Genomic DNA, 8,930 nt, shown 5'->3' on the forward strand with positions numbered 1-8,930 from the left:
AATGCCATTGATTACTCTGGCAAGAGCAGTGTCAGTGGGGTGATAGGGGTGGAAGTCAGATTACTGTTAAGAGGTGTGAAGAAGGTGAAAACTGGAGAGTACACCTAAGCAATTCTCTGGCATGAAAACAAAAGTAGCTAACTTGGTGCGCAGCTGGAAGGGGCCGAGGCAATGGAAGATTGGGGAGATCTAAATGCTGTCTGTCCACATGAACTGAAGTCTCTGATGTGAAACACTGGCTGATGGACCCAAGGCTGGCAGACTACTTTCTAATATATTTTCACATTTCTCCTTTAACCACTTGAGTTATATATTCACCAAAGGTCAAATTCCAAAACCTGCTTATGATTATTTGTTTTTATGCAATTTAAATATTTAACCGGTTAAATGTATGTAAACAGAATGAGTTGTTGTTTAGCTAAACTGTTTTGGAAATACTTTTTAATAGATAGAGACTAAAAAGCCAACCAAAAAAAACAAAAACAAAACCCGGCTGTAATAGAAGTTTAAGTAAAGAATTGTGATGATTCAGAAGACTTCTGATTCAGATTAATTATGTGTGTCTTTAGGTGTGTTCTTGTTCCACTTAAAAAAAAATTGGAAATTTAAAAATGGTACATTTTAGATGTAGTTAAGCAAGGACAGTGAGGAATTCCAATCAAGTGATTCATAGTTGCTAAAAAGGCCTTCATCTTACATCAAAATATTTAGAAATAAATATACATTTCTGTTTTGTTTGAATATATATTTTAAGCAATTTATCATTTTTCATGACTCCACTTGAAACTAATTTTTTAAATTTATTCTTAAATGACATTTAGAGAAAGGTCAAAGGAGATAGTCACAAATGGCATATAAAGCATGGACAGCAATTTGTTTTAAAAGACTACAATCTCAGTAAGGTCAATAAAATGGATAAAATGGGAGTAGTTAGATTGTAATAAAAATGTGAGATGTCTGGGTTTAGGAATTGAAAAGCTAAACAGACTGACAAAATCCAGCATATTTTCTTGGAAGTGGATGGTTGAGATAAACAAGTTGAAGAATGCAAAGAGCCGACATCCTAGTATTGGATAAATTGTCTATGATGAACACTGGAGTCCACAGCTAGACAGCTGGGCCTGGGAGTAGAAAGAAAGACTAAACCAGGGACAGAAGTCTTCAAAGAATAGAAAGGGCTGACCAGGTGGTTGGGAGAAGACATTGTGGGCAGGGTATAGAACGGTAAAACCAGACTGCGAGCCTCGACAGTGGTTTTACACAAGGTGAAGAAGTGTTGGCCTGGGAGAGTAACTGGGGGCAAGGTAGGACCTGGGGAACAAAAGATGTGGATTTTCCTCCTTACTTTGTGCTATGAGATGTGGAAGAAAAGACGGGTGTAGGGGAAGTATTTTCCTCAGGGCTGAGGGGATTTCAGGAAAGGTTAAAAGGAGAAGAGACCATCCGGAGTGTGACAAAGTGGAGTATGTTTACCACAAGACCAGAGCTCCAGAAGTAACAGTGGAGAAGTCTAGAGCAGACAGCTACATCGGTATTGGTTGTCCAGCCCCCCTCTCCCCCATCTAATTATATACGCGTTTTCTTCCCATATCCATGCATCCCCCACATAGTCCATGATCTTTAAAGGTGGCTGCCTCTACCTCAGATCCTGGGAGAGAAAGGGGTCTTATTCCTACTGAGTATAAATGAGAAAGCTTGTGTCCTTGACTACAGCCAGCATCCAGCTTATGAGAAAGAATGGAACCTGATTTAGGTGAAATAAACACTGTGAATGGAAAAATAAAGGAAGGAAACTAGATATTTACTGACATCACTGAGCCCCTAGATCAACTAATTCTGAAGCCTGACCAACAGCTGGACTTTCCAGTTATGTGAGTCTATTGTTTAGGCCGGTTTGAATGTGGTTTTGTTATTTGGCTCACACAGAGCACTGACTAATAAAGGAATGAAAACTGATAAAGGAATGAGCACAGGAAAAAGAATTATAAAGGTTGGAATACAAGAAATGACCAGTGACTGGAGAGTCTTCTAAGCTTGGTGGTCGCCTAAAATGCCAGGGATGTGAAGTTCAGTGTGTGGTGTTGGCTAAAAATTTCCAAAATAATTATTCCCACAATTCCTCATAGACACACAGAACTAAGGCCTCGAAGGAGTCAGCCATGACCATGATTGATTGGGCTCTCAAGGAAGTTCCGCAGAGGTGAAGAGGCTGGCCATGAGGTTTCTCAGGCAATGAAAAGTAAGTGGATGACTAATGACAAAAACATAGGACTTCTGTATCTTAATACTTTGCTCTTTTCACCACTCTTCTTAGTATAAACCAATTATTATGGACACATTTTCATTATTGTTAAACAGCTTTAAAATAAAATTACTCCAAATATTTCACTGATAAGATGACCTCCACCAGTTTTCATTTATTATCTAACATTTATCAAAAGGTTGAGTGTTTGGCCACAGCATCACCTGACTTTAACTCAGTTAAAATGATAAAGATGTGAGCAACCCTGCCTTGGCTGTACAAATATACCTATGATCACCCTTGTACACTCTACTGCAATGAATAAAAAGCTATAACTTCCTTGAAGTAATACTCCTGAATGTGGAAGGGGTAAAAAGAAACAGACAATAGAAATCATGATTTCCAGAGTCAATAGAACACATTAATTTTTTTATATTATAACTTCTTTTCTCGCCTTCTGGAATTTTGTCTTAATTTCATTACTTCATGATTTAGAGTTCTTGTTATCAAAGAAAAGGAATGAAGACTGAAGGATCCCCTTATGCTTCTAATGAAAACATTTCTTTAAGATACATTTTTATTGATTTTTTACAGAGAGGAAGGGAGAGGGGAGAGTTAGAAACATCGATGAGAGAGAAACATCGATCAGCTGCCTCCTGCACACCTCCCACTGGGGATGTGCCCGCAACCAAGGTACATGCCCTTGACCGGAATCGAACCTGGGACCTTTCAGTCTGCAGGCTGACGCTCTATCCACTGAGCCAAACCGGTCAGGGCTAATGAAAACATTTTGATCTACTGAGGATTTTTCTATCTGCATTGTATCTGCTTTTCCTCTTCCATCGTCATTTGCTGAGCATCCCTCGTCCTCCCCCTGTTACCATTTCAAGCTCATTCAATGCTTAGAATGTTGGTACATTTCTCTCTTCTTGCTCTTAAGGGCCTCTGTACCTGGTTGGGAAAACGGGTGAGTGCACCTGCAGTCATTCCAGCAACTGTGCTTGTTCGCTGGAGAATCTGGTGAGGATTTTTAAAAACTGACTTTTTGCAACTGAGAGCTATAAAAGTTGAAAACAGGTAACAGAGTGTGATCCTGTCTTTCTCTACAGGGGTTATTATGTGCATTTGAAAGTTAAAATCTAGAATACATCAGAGATGTCTACTATCTAATTAAACACTAGGGTGTTGTTTTTTCCTACAAACTTCCAGGCTCTGTATTATTTCTGTCCCAACCACACCTTCTTCATGGCCTCTTCAGTCTTTAAAGTACTTTCCACCACACCACTCTGCAATTTCTAATAGGAAATAGTGCAGAAACTATACTGGGATGGACAGGAAGGTGCAGTTGTAGTCTCCAGTGTCTGCCAAACAAATGAAGTACTTACGCAAAGAAAGCAAGTGGCATAGATTCTGACAGAGACCACCGGGTTGCAGAATTTCATTTGGACAAATGATCATACCACAGCTATTTTGAGTTCATTGTCTTAAAAGTTTTGCAAAACATTTTATGGAATGTACTTTCAGAAATGCTCTGAGACTTGTGCATTCATTTCCTTTTGAAGCATAGTTTAAAAGCCTCTACTTCCTCTTAACAAGGCTTCTTTGACGATTCCAGTTCATCCAGAACTGAGCTTCTATTACCTTTCATCTGTGCCATTCATTTAAATTACTGTCATTCACCTTTTCGATTGTCGTCTTGTATTCTGCACTAGACTAGGACTTTCTCAAGCATAATAACCATGGCACATTTCTTTTGTCACACCCCTAACCTGAGCTCACTGTGCTGCTGAGCACATAACAGATGCTCATTATTTACCAGAGGCCCGATGCACAAAATTCATGCAAGAGTAGGCCTTCCTTCTCCAGGCTGCCGGCACTGGCTTCCCTCTGGCACCCGGGACCCGGGCTTCCCTCGCAGCCCCAGCTTTGACTGGAAGGTCATCCGGAAGGATATCCTGTCTAATTAGCATATTACGCTTGTATTATTTTATAGATTTGAAAGGAGATGGATGAGACTGGTATGGCTAAAATATTACAACACCACCATCTCCCGTCATCGTCACAAATAAACATCCATGCAGGGAAATGTGTCTTAGTAGAATCAGGACTCGAGTGAAACTCCATTATGTAAAATGTCCTAACTTCTCTTTCCCCACAATTTACATTTTATCCATGTTCTCATCCTTTCCCCGTAGTGTTACTGTGTTGTAGCACATGGTTTGCATGGCATTTCTTGACATTTGCCCCAATTCTTCAAAAACAGTTCGAAAATATTCCTAGTATTTACTTTGGAATTAATATTTCTCTACAAGCTCCTATTGAGGGCTGTGTTTCATCAAACCCCCAGACTGTAATTACTCTATATTTATTTAAATTATTTATCTTGTTCCATTTCATCTGAACTGCCCCCTTCTAATCTTGATTCTTACTGTTCATATAGTTGTTTTTTACACTGATTTAACTAAGTCACCCCTCCCCTTACTAGTATTATGAGCTTCTAAAACCAGGTGAAACCATTAATATCGATTGCTACCGAAAACAAATAATCAATTTGAACCATGCTTTGATAGTGAAACAACCAGAATGTTCCAGAAGACACTGCAAAGTAATTTTGCTTCATGATGACGCACCATCACACACTTCAAAACCAGTTAAAGACACATTGAAAGATCTTGTCTGGGAAGTATGAACCCACCCGCCGTATTCACCAGACCTTGCTCCTTCAGATTACCACTTGTTCCGATCGATGGCACACGCACTTTCTGAGCAGCACTTCAAATCGTACGAAGAAGTGGAAAATGGGGTCTCTGAATGGTTTGCCTCAAAACAAGAAAAGTTCTATTGGAACAATATCCACAAATTACCCGAAAGATGGGGAAATGTGTAGCTAGCGACGGACATTACTTTGAATAAAGCACTTTTGATGTTTCTCTGGAAATTATTGTTTTCTTTGATGACAAAATCCGCTATTATTAACCAGTACACCTAGTATGATTAGGCACGCCTTTCAAGAGCCACAGACTTTTAGTTCTTTCTACACGGAACAGGGCTAAAGGTACTAACAACATGATTAAAATTTAAAAGTGGCTTTTCTACAAGATTGTTTAAATTTCACAAATCCTTATTTTTACAATGGAGAATTAATTTTATTAGCTATGCTAACCAAGTTACAAAATTTTACCTGAAGATTCCTGGTCTTAGACCCTCAACATATCAAACATTTGTGAACCTAGTTTTCTCTCTGTTGTGAATATCCTTGCAGGTTCACATTCCTGCCGCTGTCCCAAATGTTAAGTCATCTCCCACTGGTGAACCTCTCCCGTACTCCAAGTCTCTCTCCTGATAATTGAACTTCCTTGCCTCCTCAACTTCTTCCCAGAGGACTGCCTTTTCCACTTTGCCCTAAAGTCCTTTCCATCTTAAGCTCCAAAATTATGCTGGTGAGACTTTATAAGGGTAGATGGATGAGCTACATCACTCCCTTAACTTCAGTTTTTTGACCTACTTCACTCTAAGAACCTTCACGTTTATTCTTATCACCTCTTGGAGATGCTCCTCAAAGGCAATACATTCTGATAGTATTCCAATCTCTGACCATGATCTGTCTTCTCAGCTCCCACTTATCTACACCTGTGATTCTTATTTCTCTTGTTCCTAGACCTCCAGTTCCCTGATTCCTCTATTTTCTCACTCTAACAGGCTTCTTCTGTAGCTCTGCTTAGGCCTAGGTGATGACTCCTACTTCTGCCCTCCTGCCTCTACACTCCTCTCAAGAGAGCTAAGAGGAGGTGCCCATGCAGAGCCTACATCCACCACCCCCCACCCCACCACACAACTCTGGACTCCAGAATTCCTTATTCAAATGGCCCCCAGAGCCTGTGTGGGCCTCCTCCCTGGGCCAGTCCCCCTGAGGGTGAAGTGCACCCTTGTGTACATACTGCTGGGGTTGAGGGAGAGTCATTAGCAGGGGAGAGTATGGTTGGAGCTTGGACTTACAGGTGGTGGGGGGGTCCAGGCACATGTGCGGTGCCTCATGGTACAGAAGGGGGCCAGGGCCATCTCCCAATTATACTGTTGTTCAGGCTACACAAATGTTGGAAGTGAGCCACATCTATCAATTCAATCATCCTTCACTAAAAACCCAACTACCCGGCTTCTAGTCCTTCTGCTAGATCCACCATTAAACCTCTGCCCAGGACTATTTTAAACAGCCACCTTCTCTATTCGTACATCCAGATCACCAACCAGGGCTATGGGGTTTAAATGCTATTTTATCATAGTCTTTATCCTGCTCAAATGCTGGACTCTCAAGACTTCAGGAAAATCCATCCAGGTCACCCTGTGCTCCCCTAATCCCACACCAATTATCTCAAACTGTGATCAGTTTCCCAAAATTTCTCTTCTCACTGTCACTAGCTAACCCTGCGGGCCATTAGACAGAAATTCCCACCTACAAACATAGCTACATCTATACCATTCTTTCTTTTTTACTCCTAATGGACATATTTGTCTTATCTAAAGCCAATTTCTCAATCTGTGAGAGAGTCTTATGTGATCTCTTCCAAGACATCACTCCATGAAATAGTATCTTTTTTAGTAGAGTCTTAAAGGTCTCATTTACAGTGCCTCTTTACATAAGGGGCCAGTCGCGCAATGGATAACGCGTCTGACTACAGTGCCTCTTTCCAAACATATACATGCTTGAGTGCTTAAGTGTCTTCATCTAAATAAAATAAAACAAAAACTTCCTTGATCCTGGGTCCCTCACTAGAAATGACCTCTATTTTCTCCCCTTCCCTTCATTCCCAAGATTTTCAGAGTGGTCAAGCCAGCGTTGCCATCTTCATGTCATCTCTCTCTTACTCTTTAACCTATTTCAATCTGGGTCCTGGCCTCATAAAAAAAAAAAAAAAAAAAAAAAAAAAGGAAACTGCTCTCAGCAGGGTCCCTAGTGTTTTTACTAAATCCAACTGACACTTACTAAATTCAACTAATCCTTTAGTACTTACCTAAATTAACTTTTTGTGATATTCGACAGTGTTTTGTTCCTTCTTTAAAAAAAAAAGTCTATTTTTTTATTGATTTCAGAGAGGAGTGGAGAGGGAGAGATAGAAACATCAACAATGAGAGAGAATCATTGACTGATTACCTCCTGCATGCCCCCCACTGGGGATCAAGCTCACAACGTGGGCATATGCCCAGACCTGGAATCAAACTGTGACCTCCTCATACATAGGTTGATGCTCAACCACTGAGCAACACTGGCTGGGATTTTTTTTTAACTCCCTCTTTTTTTGGAACTTTTTCCTTCCTTAACATCTGTGATAATGATTATGCTTCTCATTCTATGTCTTAAGCTGTATCTTCACAATTTCCATCATCTAACCTCTTTATTCCCTTCCTTAAGATTCCCTGATGTTTCTTGGGATTCAGTTCTGTGCTCTCTTTTCTTGTCTTTATTTTATACACTCTTCCTGGGGTGGTCTGGTCCACCTGTGTGGCTGCATATGCTAGCCATAGTTAAAGACCTCCAAATCTGTGCCTCTAGCCCAACTCTCCTGAGTTTTAGACCCATATATCTAAAAACTATTGGGTAGCTGACTTGGATGTCAATGGCCACCTCAAATCCAATATGTCTAAAATGAAACTGGCCATCTTCCTTACCCCTCAGAACCAAGCCTGTCTCCTTCCTGTATTATATCTCGGTGAAGATCACCAGTATGGATTCAGTTGCCCAAGTCAAAAACCCAGGAGACTTTCCGAATGTCTTACAATCTATTCTCCAGATTGCCTACAGAGTAAACTACCTAAAATGTAAATCTGATCATGGCAGTCCCCTTCAGTGCCATGGTTCAGGATCAAGTTCTGACTCCACTGACTTTCAGGATCAGAGCTATATTCAAGGCCCTGCTGGACCTGCCCCTATTTCTCTGGCTTTTTCAACACTACCCTTTTCCCCTCAGCTTTTTCATTTAACGATCTTTCAATTTGGCTTAGGATCAAAGAGTTTATGAGCAGAATGTTTTAGAGATAAATGCCTTAGAATAAATCAACTTTTACCAGTAAACACAGTCAAAATTGTTACTTTTGGTGTTCTAGTCCTCTTCCTAGTCCTCTCCTGACTATCTCTTCTCAGCCTCTTTTGCTAGCTTCTCTTCCTGTACCCATTCAAAAAAGTCAGGTTTCTGATTCCAGCTAGATATCTAGTTGAAGCTCCAGGCCCACGGACGTCTCAAATGCAGCAAGTTCAAACTTGAACTTTCTCGTGAATTCGCAGTTTTAGTTTTTGCCACTCTTCATCTAGGATCCTAAGCTAGAAACTTGTTGTACATATTAGTGAGCCAATTACTGTGCCAGGCACTATACCAAGAGTTTACATACATTTTCTTATTTAATTTGTTTCTTATTTAATAAGACAAGAGGCAGGTATTATGAACCCAACTTTACTGGACACAGAGAAGTAAAGTAGCTTGCTCAAGATCACACAAGAGGTGTGGAATTGGGATTTAAACTCAGGCCTGACTACAGAGCCCATATTCTTAACTGCTATCCTATACTCATGTTGCAACTGCATTCTAAAAAAGAAAAACATCATGCCGAAACCGGTTTGGCTCAGTGGATAGAGCGTCGGCCTGCGGACTGAAGGGTCCCAGGTTCGATTCCGGTCAAGGGCATGTACCTGGGTTGC

The sequence above is a fragment of the Myotis davidii genome, unplaced genomic scaffold, assembly GCF_000327345.1.
Source record: "Myotis davidii unplaced genomic scaffold, ASM32734v1 scaffold135, whole genome shotgun sequence".
Taxonomy (NCBI): domain Eukaryota; kingdom Metazoa; phylum Chordata; class Mammalia; order Chiroptera; family Vespertilionidae; genus Myotis; species Myotis davidii.